The 15,170-nt window shown below is 34.8% G+C and overlaps 1 protein-coding gene and 1 non-coding gene across 16 annotated transcripts in view; both read right to left on the bottom strand.

Annotated features, from left to right (window-relative positions):
- The window catches only part of DLG2 (discs large MAGUK scaffold protein 2), a 2,242,830-nt gene that overhangs the window by 274,820 nt on the left and 1,952,840 nt on the right, over positions 1-15,170 (bottom strand). The window lies entirely within an intron of this gene.
- LOC126019960 (U6 spliceosomal RNA) lies at positions 4,407-4,510 on the bottom strand. The gene has a single exon (XR_007499561.1). It is a non-coding gene; the product is annotated as a U6 spliceosomal RNA (small nuclear RNA).

Genomic DNA, 15,170 nt, shown 5'->3' with positions numbered 1-15,170 from the left:
CCCAAAACAAAAAAGTTTTAAACAGAGACTGCTAAGATAAATGCATTGCATATAAGGAATAATACAAGTAAATATTTTACTAATTCATACCTTGCATCTTTAATGTATATTGCACACTCTGCAGACGACTACAAACTGCTTTATGCTACTAAAAACTGAGTGTGTTCTTATGTTTAAAATATGATATATGTTTTTAAGATTTTAAGTTAATGCAGCATAACATACATAATGAGCATAAGAGCACCATATCACAAAATGAAAATTAAAAATGTTTGTATGTCAGTATGTATGATGCTATATGTGTCTATAAGTATAGTGATAGTTTCAAAGATAGATAATTAATTTAAAGAATTTACTGAAGAAATATTAAACAGTTCTAGAAATACAGGTTGTATGAGGTTATTGAAAAATGAGAGGTTAGTCTTAGTTGAGTAAATGGTAGAGGTCACAGTCCAAATTAAAGTGCATGTGTGAGGATTTACTCCAGGTTGGAGAGAGCAAGTACATGTTGAAAGCAGCAAGAGAATATCAATGCCAGATATGGACATCAAAAGCTCTTTTCAAAATTAATTTGACCTCCTGGACTTTCATTTAATTAGCACACTGTGATTTTGGAGCTGTCAGTAAATGCTTTGCTTCCCAGCTGCTTTATAATTGATTTTTTGGTTGTAGGACTTCAATTTCCAGTGGGCCTCCCTGGATTTTTTGTTCAACAAGTAACACTCATGTGATATCCTGTCATAGTCTGTTTCTTTGAGTAGTGATTTCTTTCTTTCTCTTAGAAAGCCTCCTGTTATCACAAAATTATGAAATGGCATCTGTGGTAAAGCACCTGCCTTGAAAGCATGAAGTCACAAATTTGATCCTGAAGGCACTGTCAGTGTGAGCCACAAAACTTATGTGGTTTTCAGTTGTGCTTGTAGCACAACTTTAAATATGTGTTCCTATAACACAAATGGAATGGTAGAGAGAAAAAATTAGAAATAAAACAAACAGATATTCAGGCAGTACAGTTTATATTGTCAGCTGAGGTGAGCCAGCAAACTTCAGTTCTTCACTGAATTAGAATATATAAAGGTTACTCAAGGACAGATTTTTTTATTTTATTTATTTATTTTTTTTGCATATGAGAGACCAGGATTTCATGCCCACACCACTTGATTCCCTAAGCACCACAAAGAGAAACATCCTACCAACATGCTCAAAGCAGTGCTTGAGCACCACTGAGTGTGACCATAAAACAAACAAACATAAAGAACTACAACCTCAGTCCAGCTCTGGCCTAGATCTCAGAATTCACAGGTAAAGCATTAAAAAAATTTTTTTTACATTTCTGATGCATTCATTAAATCATCTTGGGAGGACTTCTGTGGCTTGTGATTTTTGTTAATTTTGTTTTTGGGCCACACCCAATAACGCTCAGTGATTATTCTTGACTCAGTGTTCGGTCTTCTCTGGTGGTATTTGGGGACTAGATGGTGTGCAATCATGATTTGTCAAAAGCAAAGTCAGTGTCTTAACCCCTGGTTCTGTAGCTTCTGGCTTGTGATTTTTAAGAAGTCAAAGGGGACATGCTGTTTTATGCAGGAATGTTTTCTGTTTACTGTCATAAACAAAAGACAGTGACAATAAAATTGCTTAAAAGGCAAACTCTAATACCACTTAGCTGGACAATATCAGTACTGCTTTAGAGCTGGCTCTACCTCTTTCTCCCATGAAATGCACTGTTGAACTTTTGAAAAACTCCTTTGTTTAGTATGTATTGAATGTTCCTAATTGACCTATGAATAAAAGGGAAAAAAATCTCTAAATATAGAATGTAAGGCTTTTCAGGGCAGTCAAATTTTTCTTCTTTAGACTTGAGGTATAATTTTATTTATTAGCCTTTCAGTTACCTATGCTGCTTCACCTTGTGAAGGTCAGTGCCTAGGAATGACAGACATACGGCTCCTGGGTGAGCATGACAAAAAGAGAACACTAGCAGAACACAGAGATGAAAACAAGAAGAGGTGAACATTTGTTATACTAGGTTTCTCACTGCAATCGCTTGCTTGTATCTGATGAAGCTTTCCCTGTGGATTCAACTATTTGCAACCTCACTTTGCCTCTCCCTTCAAAAAGAAGTAATAGCTTCCTATGGGTAAATTGTCCTTATCTCTTGTATTTTAATTTACCTTGCCTATTCCTTGATAAATAACCACTATATTAAATTCTCCTAAAATTATTCATTTTAATTCTATATGCTGTTTGATGTTTTCTGCTAACACCATGACTGATATTTGTTCAATTTTCTACTTCCACCTTAATTTAAAATTATATTGAATAATGGCAGTCTCTGGAACAAGGATGCTTTACCTCCTCTTTGCTGAAACAAGTTGTTCATTCTGTTTAAATTGTGCTAATTCTCCTCCCAAGTCCCAAGCTTCTATTTCCAACCATTCTCAAACTCTTTCCAATTGAATAGGAAAGCGTGCCTTAGAAGACACTTTCCAGTCTGAGTTGCCTAATGTGCATTTCCTACTAGAATTTTGAAAGTCAGAAGTGGAGTTTTTTTTTTTTTAATTCTTGTAACTCAACACTTCATATAGAACCTCAGATGTAGTAGTTTTAACAAATCTTCTTTCAGGGAGGACCATATTGTGGCCAAGCCATCCTACTCAAGTTTCAGTGTCTTTCTAGCAAATTCATGGGCCAAGTGGCATTAAGCTATCATCATCCTACATTTTGCTCTGGAGATCTTAAATTTTGTTCTGGAGATTTTAGAAAATAAATCTTTTTAAACTATGTTCTGAGTTCTGGAGGCTATTACACATTTTCATGTAATGACAATGATAAACCTAAGGACAGAAATTAAGAATTAATATGTGGCATCTTATTAGATGTTTTAAAATGATATGGTTTGGAATATTTTTTCTTCCCTTCCTGTCCATCAGGCTGGTTTTCTGAGTAACCTTGTATAATTTAAAAAAGTGTCCCATGACTGCCTGTTTGAGACCTAAGTATATCAATTTATTTGTAGTATATACAAGCACTAATCTGTTTCTGTTGGTTATCTGATGTAACCTAAGTATCATTTTAGCAATAATTACTGAAACTTGGGACTAAACTTTTAATAAATTATGTAAATAATGTTTGCTCCATAATAACTTCCTTCTTGCATTCATTTGTATTTCAAATAGTCCAAAATGAAATCCATGAAGTTGGCTCCAGAATTTAAAGGTTTTAGCTAATATTTATAATGGGCTGTAATCCAGTATCTGCAATGACGTAGGTTTGAGGAGAGATAAAGCTTTACCTAAAACTGAAAGAAGTTAGACTAATAACCTTGCACTGTGGAAGGTTAGCAGACAGGAAGATATACACCCTGGATTTGACTGAACATGATCCAATATTCTAGACCATTCAAAGCTTTACCAAAAAGTACATATTAACATTAGAAAGTCTCTTCACCCTTGCCACACACAGGTTGTGCACGCCCAGGTTGTAGAAAATATGCTGACATTTTTTTTTTTTTGCCCAAGGTTTTAGAGGGAAAAAAATTACCCAAAGGATGCTTTCTCTAGGGAAATTTTCAGTTACAAATAACCTAATTATTCTATGAAAAATTTAAAACAATTTTAACATTTCTATTTTCCCCTCAAACTCCTGGGATATAAAATTAACATCTTAATAGGATACAGAAAAAAAAATAGCATTGTAAAAATTACTGCAAAATAAAGAATTTAATAGAAATACTTAAGGTAGCAGATTTGTTTTATAAACCTTGTTCTCAGTTACGTATCTTTAAAATAATTTCATATTATTAGTACATTAGTGATGACTTTACATTATTATTTTATTATTTATTTTTTTGTTCTTGGGGGGCTACACCTGGCTGTCTCAGGAGTTACTCCTGGCTCTGTACTACGAAATTACTCTTCCTCATGACCACAAGGGATGCCTGAGATCAAACCTAGGTTGGCTTCATGCAATGCAAGTGCTTTGCCTACTGTATTATCATTCTACCTTCTGCATTGTTATTTTATATTTGTATTGAAAAAGGATTTTTATTTTGGGATTGGCTTTGAACGGTAGTCACATGTTGTAGCTTGATAGGATCTAGGTTCCAGTAAGTGCCACTCATATGTCTTCAGTTCTAAAGCACAGTTTTATTTTATATTATTATTATTACTATTATTTTAGTTTCTGGGTCACACTCGGCGATGCTCAGGTTACTCAGTTGCTCGGATTACTCCTGGCTCTGCATTAAGAAATCGCTCCTGGCAGGCTCAGCAGGGGACCATATGGGATCCCGGAATTCGTACCGGCTGCTGTCCTGTGTTGGCCGCGTGCAAGGTAAATGCCTTACCGCTGTGCTATCGCTCAGATCCCTAAATCACAGGGTTTTTTTTGTTTTTGTTTTATTTAAAAATATAGAACACTTTACAAATTTGTGTGTCATCCTTGCAAAAGAACCATGCTAATTTCTGTATCATTCCAATTTTAGTGTATGTGCTGCTGAAGCAAGCACAGTTTTAAAGGAGTTTCCCCAATATAAATTGGGGACCAGTACATAGAAATCTCAGACAAAAATGGTAGCAAGTTTTTGCCTTATTAGGCTTTAAATATGCAGACTCCTTGTGCCCAGTGTCGTAAAAACTGCTAGAACAAAAGAGGAACCATAGATGTGTATGACTGTTTTTCTACAACTGAATAAATAGAAATAGGGGAGTGTTGCCTTATCTTACTATGAAAAGCAAAAAGCATTAGGCATTTGGCTCACATACACACAATGAAGTAAGAGGGTACATTTTTGGGGGTTGTAGCTGGGGATAATAAATATAAAGTAGGTAGTGCAAAATCTTGACAGCACCTAAAAACATTCAATATCCATTTTATTTCCTTGATCTATTGTTCATTCATTTGGAAGTTGGCAAACACTAATGTCAAATATTTAACCTTATAATATATATGAACATTAATATTTGAGTTTTTCAATCAATGCATCTCTTTATAATGAGTTTTTAGACAAGTCATTTGTATTACATACATATTTTGTGCTCTATTGTAATGTTAGATTCTACTGTGTTCCTTATTGTCTGGTAAAATAAGGGACTGTGCTTGTCTTTGCTTCTATTATTAACAACTGAGTGAAAATGTATCTGCTTTGATTTTTGCCAAGTCTATTTTTTGATAATTAGTCATTGTTAATTTTTGCTAGTGTTTCTGATTAATTACCAGCAGTAATATTTCTCAATATTATTTCATAGAATCTTAAATTTGTACATTATTTTAATTTAATTTGGAAGGGGGTCACAGTTGGTGGTGCTTGGAGAAACATGTGATGCCAGGGCTCCCACATACAAAATATGTACTTCAGTACTATCTGAGCTATCTCCCTGGCCCCATTTCCATTTATTCTTAATTCTTTAATATTTTTAGTGTTTCTCAGCATTATTTCTTCTTAATAATAAATACATATATAAGTCAATTATGTTTTTGAGTACCTACCTACAAAATTTGTGCTAAAAAACCTGAACTTGATTTATACTCAGGTCATACAGGTTATTTGATTTGCTGTGTTTGAATCGAATCAAATGCATGTAGTCTCCAATTGTCTTCTGCTGTCTGCTGGAGGGGACAGTGCTTCAGCTCAGTCCACAAGTCATGGCTGAGGTGAATTTGTCGGTGACTGAACGGAACTGTATGCCACTGAACTATTTAACCCACAATATTCTAATATTCTGCGCTTTGTATGAGATCAGCAGCAGTGATAATGATATTTGCGAACTCAGTGATGATGACAATGTCTATGCTGATACCCTCACATCAGATACAGCTGAAGCTCTGTTTGGACATACAGATGATGAGGAGGAGGAATCTAGTTTTGAAGAATTTTAACCTTTGTAATTTAGCTTGATTACCTGTTAAACTACAGTTTTCTGCACTTTATTTAAAGTTTTGGGTATATATTTTTATTACTATTGAAAAACATTTCCTCAATTATTGTAATTGTTTTGGGTATATATTTTTATTTTTAAAATTTAACAGTGGCTGCTGCATTTTCCACTTTGGTTTATACTTGAATCACTAAATTTTCCCTAGGGCCCAGAGAGATAGCACAGCGGCGTTTGCCTTGCAAGCAGCCAATCCAGCCGATCCAGGACCAAAGGTGGTTGGTTCGAATCCCGGTGTCCCATATGGTCCCCTGTGCCTGCCAGGAGCTATTTCTGAGCAGACAGCCAGGAGTAACCCCTGAGCACCGCCGGGTGTGGCCCAAAAACCAAAAACCAAAAAAACCAAAAAACAACTAAAATTTCCCAGCTTTTAGTGTAAAATTAGGGGGGTCATCTTACACTCAGGTCGGCTTATACTCGAGTACATAGGTACTTTGTGACTGGTTTTATGGTGGCTAGTGAACAAAATATAAAGCAAAGTTTTTGCTCGTACAAAGCTGAGTTTTGTACAAGAAAAGGAAGACTATTACTGATAAACGAACAAGCAAATCACTGGGAGTGCTAACTTCTGCAAATATATTAAAATAGGCACCATCTTACCAGACAATGTGTGTATGTTTCTCAACAGGCACTAACTCTAACCAGAATTTATACCAAAGCCTTCACATTTTCCTTCTGTGTGGTCATAATCAAGTTATTTAAATTGTATGTCTTGGTTTCTTCATCTCTAAAATGATGACATTCAGACTCCTGGGGCTTACATATAGGAATCATTTAACAACAGTATGGAAGTACATTACATCATTTGTTTCTTTCTTATCTCCATTATATTTTTGGTACAACAACTGGTACTCAGGACTTACTCTGGACTACGTGCTCAAATGGTGCACAGGAGATCATACGAAGTACTGGGGATGAACTGGCACCATCTCAATGCAAGACCAGAGGCCTAATCCCTCTACTAACTTTCTGGTCCATACACCATTTGTTTTGGTAGTAATATTTACAAAATGAGTCAAAATTATAACTATAATACATGAGTCAACATTACCTATAAAGAAGGTATTATTAATTTCTTTTAAAAGAAGATAATTTTAAAGGCCAGAGAAGCTAAAATTTTTAAGAGATCACAAATCTGGAAAGCAGTTGAAACACTTCCCCTGACTCTGTTTAACATCTTTCTACTGCTCTTCACAGAGATTTTTTCCCCCAAATATTTACTTTATAGTGACTAAATGATTGATTCACTATATTTAAAATCGCACATTTGTTACTGCAAAGTTATTAGGTATTTACTAACAATAAAATTCACTCATCTCTAGTTTTTTATTTGATTCTGATCAATTTTTCCTTTTATAGAAGTCCTTGTTTTCTGTACAAAAAATGAGGTACTATTTTATCTTAGCAGTGCTGTCTATATACATGTGCCATTATTTAATTGAAATATAATTCATTAAGTAATGTGCCATTCCTAGTAAGTCCCATATAGTTTCTATGGCATTTGTTAGATGCTTTTAGTACAAAGAGGTTTACAGACTATTTCCATTTGTGATATCCCAGATTTCGTCCATTAAGTTGAAAATCAAGACTGCTACAATTTTATTTTTCCTGACCTTTTCAGACATCTTTTTATCTCTTCTTAATCAAAGTTCCATTTAAAATAAATGACATGCATAAATCCTCACTCCCTTCAGTAATAATCTGCTTTCTTTTTATATCCAGTTTTCACCCATAATCACTACTCTCTGTCTTCAAATGTTCAGATAGTTAGTGTGCATTTTATTAAGCTACATCTTGACAGATTTAAGAAAAGTGCTTTTATTTGGAGCAAAGAAGAGGTCTATAGTCCCAGGGCTTAGTAGCAGTGGATAAGTCTTTGAAAACAATAACAACAACAATGTGGTATCAAATCCATGAATATATCAGTTGTAATATCTTAAACACCTAAGTACCATGTAGTACCACAAACACCTTTGAAAGAAGTGATAATAGATAAGAGTGGTGGTTGAGATATGATTATTGGTCTCTCCCAAGGATATAGAATTACAAATGAATCATTGAGTCACAGAAACACTATTGCCATTTAATTGCATGACTTGTTTAAAATTCAAATTATTCCGTTTTGGACCACATATGGTAGCCCCAAGACTCTTGGCTTTGCACTCAAGAATTTATTCTGGCATGCTCTGGGGAATATATGAGGAGCCAGAAATTAACCCCAGGTGGGCCATATGTAAGGCATGTGCCTAACCTGCTATACTCTCTCTCTGGCTTTTGTTTGAAATTTCATTTTATGTGCACACAATCACAATAAAAATGTTCTAAAGTCTGTGAGAACTAAGTAATATTTATATTTAGATCTTTTTTAACAATAATGCAAATAAATGTTTGTTGTTATCTACTTTTTTCACATTCACTGTGATTATTTTTTTAGCTTCTGGACCAAGTGAACAATTTGTGATGATATAAAGAGGAAGCTTTCTTTTGCTCCATAGAACGATTTTATCATTTATTTTTATTTCTGTTTATAATAAACTTGATGATCCGCATCAGCCTCTCCACATGTTGCAACTCATTTTCAAGATGCAGATATATATATATATATGTGTGTGTGTGTGTGTGTGTGTGTGTGTGTGTGTGTGTGTGTGTTTGTGTATATATATTTATGACCATGTAGGGAACAGAAAGTTAGTTCACTTTTTGCATATGGCTGATCTGGGTTTGATCCCTGGTACCCCATATGGTCTTTTAAGTTCCACCAGGAATGATTCAGAGACAGGAGTAAGCCCTGAGAACAGTTAGGTGTGACCCCCAAAATACCTAGACGGACTCCTCCCAGGTTTTTTTTTCTTTTCTTTTTTATCTCCAACAGAACCACATAACTTGAAACATCTTATTTAGCTCATAAATTGAGGGGGGAAATGGATGGTATCAAGAACAGACAGTTGTACGAACTTTTAGTGAAAATAAAAAATGGAAGGAGCCAAGTGGGGAATGGGGGAAAGCCTAGGGTGCCTTCAGGCTCTGCCAAGGGACCCAACACGCTGGCTTGCCCAGGCATGTGGCCCGGGGAAGCCCTGGAGATCTGGAGCAAGGCGGTGGAGGGGTGCTGGGGTTACCCAGTCCCGCACCCCCCGTAGGCCTGGTTGAGAAGGCCTCTGGCATGCTGCTAGACTCCCGGCTCCCAGGAAGGAAAGAGATCCTTCAGGAAGCTGGGAGGCTGGAAGTTCAGAGTCCTACCCAGGCCCTCCCTAAGGAGCTGAATGGGGAATGGGGGAAAGCCTAGGGTACCTTCAAGCTCCGCCAAAGGACCCACCTCGCTGGTTGCCTGGGCATGTGGCCCGGGGAAGCCCTGGAGATCTGGAGCAAGGCGGTGGAGGGGTGCTGGGGTTACCCAAGTCTCCCACACCCCCTAGACCTGGTTGGGAAGGCCTCTGGCATGGTGGAGGCCTGCCAACCCCCCTGTTAAGTTTTAATGATTGTTTCTTTGTTTAACTGAGTTGTGCTGTTCTCCTAAGTAATAAGTAACAAACGGAATGCACAACTATGTCCGTGAGATATGCTGTCCCTTTGAAAAAGTGCTCTATAAAATTCTGCTTAAGTGATGGTTCGGGGTCTCTGCTTTGAGTTTCAACTCTTGGCACTGACCTTGGCGCCAGAATAAAAATCACCTTTGTGGCTTGCAAAAAAATATCTTGTTAAATTCAGGTTTTGTATTTTTTATAATCTAAAAAGATAAGCATATAGAATTGCAATGAGAAAACAAATTGTGAAAAAATAGTTAACAGCTCAGAGAAAACTATAATGCGTTCCAAATAGTTTATGTTATCAATAATATCAACAATCCAAATAGTTTATGTTATCAATAATCACAAAGTAACCAAATAAAGTTCAAGTACATTTATGGGATTTGGGGGGAGGGTCACACCGGGTGGTGCTCAGGGATTATTCCTGCTCAGAAATCACTCCTGGCAGGCTCAGAGGACCATATGGGATGCTGTGACTTGAACTACCATCCTTCTGCATGCAAGACAAACACCCTACTTCCATGCCATCTCTCCGGCCCTATGTTTTTGTTTTTAAGAAAAAAATAAATTAGTTAATAAGAAGACAAGAAAGTATCTCCTAAGTTTACAGGAAATAAAAGAAAAAGATCACTAAGTATAAAATATTGTTCCAAGGTGAACACATTTGGTTTTTTTAAACAAAACTGAAAAGTCTTATTCTCACTTATTCCATTTGTGACCCTAAACAAAACACATAAATATAGTAATTAAATGGTATTCTCAATGAAGTCTTTATGTATAAGGGGGATTCATTAACCATAATTTAAAACACTTTAATCACTAAAGCTCATGAGCATTCATTTAAAAATTCCTATGAACTACATTTTAAATTTTTTAGAAAAAAAAAAGAGCTACTTTCTACTAAATACTGTTTTTCTATCACTATGGTATTGAACTTTGTTAAAAAAAAAATCCCATTAATGTGGGGATTAAATGTATTTCTCCTTGTAGGATTTTTGTCCTGAAACAAAACCACTGTTTACAATATTGCTTCTTACGAAAAATTAAATTGAATTTCTAAATGTAATTAAAAATAAATTCTGGAGCTTGGGAGACAGTTCAAATGCCTGGAGAATACTTTTATTATGCAGGGACTCTAGGCTTGATGGATTCCTCATAGCACATGGTCCCTGAGAAGTGCCAGAACTGAAAAGAAGTAACCCACACACTATCAGGTATAGCCCCAAATTAAGAGCAAACTAGAACAGGACTAAACAATAAATATACATGGAAAGCATTAAAATTTAGCAAAGAAGGGAGGGGGAAAGGAAATTAGTTTTGCTATAGAGGGGAGAAAAAAATATAAAGAAAAAAGGAAAAAAAATACAACATTTGAAACCTAGATAACAGCTAAGAGATGTAAAGCACTTGCTCAAATACTGGTCTTTATCTCCCCCGCACCCTACTTTCCAAAGTCAGCCTAACAGCTTCAGTCTCAGATCTCCACAAGGATAGGAGGTAGAAATTGGTGAGAACTTCATTATACTATAACAAATGTCATTGCTATAGTAACAAGATATGATATTTATTCTAGAGTACAAGAGACTGAGGCTAGGGAATCCGAGGCTAATCTCTATACTTGTGGGATAAGAACCTATCTATATTGAACCCCAACATCAATATTCTTTTTCCTCGTCATCACTGCTTTCTCCTAAAGACAAAAGGACATGGGAAGTAGAAGAAAGCACATAAAGCTCACTGAAAAAACTAGATTGAAGCATTTTATAACAAAAATTAAAGTCAAAAGTAGCCCTTCTAATTCAGAATGTTGAGTCTTCTATATGGCACTGAAGAGTATAGATTTCTCTCCCCAAATCAGGGCTCCTAAAATGAGGGAGGTAGAGACAACCAGTTCTAGACCCAAAAATATTGTGTCAGTGCATGATATTTTAACACCACGCTCTGACTAACCTATAAATTCAGAAAAGCATTAAAAGATGGAAGATCAAACACTTAGCATCAAGGAATTGCAAACTGGGTTACTGATATTCTAACAGGAGCATAAAACATGCCATGAAGAAAGACAAAGTTGGAGTTATATGGGAAGAAAAGATGAGGCAAATAAAAAAAAATTTTATAGGCTTTCTTTCCATGCCTGTGTTCTCCCTTGAACATGTATCTTGCTTTTCTCTTTTCTCATTTTTTCCCCATTCTCTTAAACCCTTTGTTCTCTGTGGAACAAGTACTTCTTTTCTTTCAATATTCCTTAGTTATTTTTCTTGAAGGAATCATATGCATCACTGGAGATCAACTCAAGTCAATCACATATAATGCAAGCACTGTAATCACTGTAACACATTTGCTTTTTGTTTTGTCAGCATTACCTATATAATTTTTTTTTGACTCACTGACCTTCTCGTCCCAAACGTCATGTCTTTATTTTAATTTTGGAATTGTATAAGTGGTTTTTCAATTATGCTTTTTGTGGACATCCTACTTTCATTATTTCTTACTAGTAGTTATCTCAAACAATCATAGGCCTAAAATGATAGATAATTGCATTTATTTTGAAATGTCCTTTGTTGTTCTTTCCATTTTTGTTTGCTTGAAATGCCCTTTGTATTTCGGTTGTTCAAAGCTAAGTTATAATGGGATCGCTATTAGAGCTTTTTTTTCATTTTGCTTACTAGAAAAAAATTTCTAGTTAAAATAAAATAAATTATTAAAATGTTTATTAAATGAAGTTTGGTTATTAACAATACTAAAAATACTAAAAAAAAAAGGTCACCTTTAAGTGACCTTACACAAAAGGATATATCTATACTCACCATTGCATAATAAAATGTCAAATTATCACATGCTAATGGCTATTGCATAAAACACGTTTGTACATATTTCCAAGGAAGCAGAATTACTTAAAGCCTTGGTTTCAGATTTATTTAGTTATTTCTTTTAAGGATATCAATCTTTCTAAATTTTTTTTGAGACAAACAAAAAACAATAGCATGAAGATTTCTTTTGGACTGATACATTTTTGGGAATTTACAAAGCATATGTTAGAATGTAGTCACACTGAAAGACAAAATAATATTTATAAATTATTTAAATTTGGTGAAATATTGTAAAGATTTAGGAGTTGGTGATGATCTAAATATGAAATAATTTTTTGGGGGCCACACCTGGTGGTGCTCAGGGGTTACTCCTAGCTGTCTGCTCAGAAATAGCTCCTGGCAGGCACAGGGGGACCATATGGGACACCGGGATTCGAACCAACCACCTTTGGTCCTGGATCCATTGATTGCAAGGTAAACACCGCTGTGCTATCTCTCCGGGCCCATGAAATAATTTTTTATTTATGAACTTTTTATTAAGCATTTTTCTCTTCTAAAATACTGAAAGATTTTGCCATGACCCCAGTTTTAGATTTCACTTGACTTAAATTGCACAGTAATAAATGAATGCCTCCACTGATTTTGGAATGGGGCAACAAAGGCAAAGTAAATGTGAAATTCCTCAGTGAGGCCTTTCAATACCAATTTGATTTTTAAACACATAATTACTAGTAATTATCTCAATAGCAAACTATAAAATTAAAATGTCATTTTAATAAAATATTCACCAAAACACATTTTCTCAAACTTTTTATTTAGTATATTAATGTAGAGCATGGCAATTTGATACTAAATAAACTATTTCAATGAAATTATTACAAAACACTTTAATGTTGTAGGATATGTGTAGAAGTCAGAGGATTTGGGTACAAGTTCAACTGACAGCAGTTATTAATAGTCCTTGGGCAAATCACTAAATTTGGTTGAGCTTCACTTTCCTTATTTGGAGTATTAGCATGGTAATAATGCTGTCAGTCTCTCCATCCATCTCTGATCATTATTATTTTAGCTTTTTGCATGCTTGATTTCCTGGCAGTGATATTTTTGTATGCACCCTATTTTAGGCCTAAATGAATCTATCAGTCTATTCACATGCTGGAATTGCTTTGTAGATTCAGTAAGAAACACATGTGAAAACTTTAAAAAAAAATGTCAAATTTCCAACTTAAAGTCCCAGCATTTAGAAAATTACACAGTTACTATTAGACTCTTTCGGGAAAAAAATGAGACTGTTTAAGTTTTGTTTCCACAAACTAAGCAAAATAGAGAACTCCTTCATTAGCCTTCCTATAGTGCCAGGCTCAATCTTAGAATCACATATTCAACTCTCAGATCAAAATTTATATTTTCACCACAGAAAATCACTGAGAGTTTAGTTCACTAATGTGATTCTCAATGCACATTTCAATAGGAATGAATAAGTTTTCTGTTCCACCTAGAGTTAGAAGAAAATTGCATAAAGAAAAATAGTAAGGAAATAAATTATCAAAGACAGCGGGGTCTGAGGACAGGTCTATAGAACTGAGTTTACCAGTAGAGAGAAGGGTAGCAGGGTGGGTTGAAGGAGGCACTCTCTAACAGAGTTTGTGGTGTTAGATCATTGTATGTATGATATTTTAAAATTAACAGTGTTGTAAATCACTGTGTCTAAACAAAAGAGAAAATTCAAGTTATTATGGATATTCTATCAGTTTAATGAACTCCTATGTGTTGGGCACTGTAAAAGGACCTGATGAAAAAGCAGGACAGCATAGAAAATTTGGTATACTTTTGGAATTTATAATCTTCTAGAAAATTTATTGAGCACACAAAATTTAAATATATATTTAAATTATATTATTATATATTATATATAATTAATATTATTTATAATATTATATTTAAACATAAAATATAATATATAATGTTTTTAAAATAATATATAATAAATATAATATAAAATATAAAATAATCTATATTATATCATATATAATTAATAATTAATAAAATACATATATTATATATATATATCTGCTGAAACCCTCATGACATTGAATCTACAGGCATCTTCAATGATTCAATGCCATCCTCCAAGCAAACAGAAGCAAAGGTGGGGTCATATCAAATTGAGAAGCTTTTAAACTACAGAATATTATAGAATAATAGAATACAAAGCAAAACAAGTGTGAGATATTTCACACAGTCGAGACTCACCCATTAAAAGAAAAAGAATTAGTATTGGTGTGGATGTGGAGAAAAAGCTCTTCCTATTGATTTTGGAAAATAATATTGTCATTTATCAAAAAACTAAGAATTGAGCTTTAGTATGATTTAGAAATTCCACTTCTGGGTATTTACCCTAAGGACCCAAAATGACTATTTAGAAAAGACATTTCTGTCTATGATAATCACAGTGCTATCCACATAGCCTAATATGGAAATAACTAACATGTCCAAAAACATACTAGATAAATAAGCTATAATATATGTGCTGTATAATAAAACTCTGATATACACCATTATAAGAAAAGAAACATATTAAAGCAATTTGACACACATAGATCGAACTGAAGGACACCACTGAGTTAAGTGAGCCAGAAGGTTACAGATAATGATCTTGCTCTCCTGTGTAGGATATAAAGAAACATAGTAAGAGAATAACAAATAGCCAAGCAATATAACCTGAGAACTGGTTTACAGAACTGAGATAATCATGGTGGTTAGATGTAGATATGGGGGGCCGGAGAGATAGCATGGAGGTAAGCTGTTTGCCTTTCATGCAGGAGGTCATCAGTTTGAATCCTGGCGCCCCATATGGTCCCCCGTGTCTGCCAGGAGCAATTTCTGAGCCTGGAGCC

This window comes from Suncus etruscus, chromosome 9 (genome assembly GCF_024139225.1).
Source record: "Suncus etruscus isolate mSunEtr1 chromosome 9, mSunEtr1.pri.cur, whole genome shotgun sequence".
Lineage (NCBI taxonomy): Eukaryota > Metazoa > Chordata > Mammalia > Eulipotyphla > Soricidae > Suncus > Suncus etruscus.
The sequence above is the reverse complement of the archived record's forward strand: the minus strand, read 5'-3'. Positions and strand labels throughout refer to the sequence as shown.